This window comes from Phoca vitulina, unplaced genomic scaffold (assembly GCF_004348235.1).
Source record: "Phoca vitulina isolate PV1807 unplaced genomic scaffold, GSC_HSeal_1.0 scaffold60, whole genome shotgun sequence".
Classification (NCBI taxonomy): Eukaryota; Metazoa; Chordata; class Mammalia; order Carnivora; family Phocidae; genus Phoca; species Phoca vitulina.
In genome coordinates, this window is record NW_022589763.1 from 182,016 (window position 1) to 182,896 (window position 881).

At 63.6% G+C, this 881-nt stretch overlaps 1 protein-coding gene across 2 annotated transcripts in view; it reads right to left on the reverse strand.

Annotated features, from left to right (window-relative positions):
- PPP2R3B (protein phosphatase 2 regulatory subunit B''beta) overlaps positions 1-881 on the reverse strand; it is a 49,041-nt gene that overhangs the window by 36,624 nt on the left and 11,536 nt on the right. The window lies entirely within an intron of this gene.

The following is an 881-nucleotide window of genomic DNA, read 5'->3' on the forward strand; positions in this document are numbered from 1 at the left end:
CCCCCATCCAGTCCCCCGTCCTGTGTCCCCCGTCCCCATCCAGTCCCCATGGCCTGTGTCCCCCTGCACCCGAGCACTAGGGGGCGGGTGGAGGGCCAGTGGCCGCAGAGAAACCTGAATGACTCGGGAGCTCACGGGAAGTCTCAGCCTTTTCAAGGACGCGGTCCCCTTAAACCACCGACAAGACACACACACACACACACACACACACACACACACACACACAGACATAAAGCCAGGTGCGAGAGCGAGCTCGTGAGAATCACCACGGAGTCCACAGGCCAATCTGTGACTAACACCACCCAGGCGTCCCTGGTCGCTGCCGCGGGCTCTGAGAATGTCCACACAGCGCTCACAAAGCACGGCAGCGAGAGCAGGGAACGCGGCCGCTTGCACGGCCGTGGGGAAGCTTCCCTCCGTTCACGAGGGTGAAAGCCCCCGATGTTGACGACTGAGGTTCAAGCCACCAGCTGAACCGTCTCTGCTGAACTGTCTCTGCTGAACCGTCTCTGCGCTGGGGAGAGCCACTAGATCACAGGCCCCCCTGCAGTTTCCTGACCCACAGTTCTGCCGCTAAAACCACAGGGAGGGAAGCCGGGGCTTCCTTTTACGGAAGGCTTTCCCTGACACTCCAGCGCCTCACGGGACACCTGCTCTCTACAACCACGACACTGCCGTTCGGGGGGCGGGGCACGAGTGCAGGTGGGGGCCCCGGGAGTACGAGTGACGGATGGGGGGACGAGTGCAGGTGGGGACCCCGGAAGTACGAGCAGCCCCCTCAATCTGTCCCAGGAGGGACATACGCAGGTGGGGACCCCGGGAGTTCGAGCGACGGATGGGGGGACGAGTGCAGGTGGGGACCCCAGGAGTACGAGCAGCCC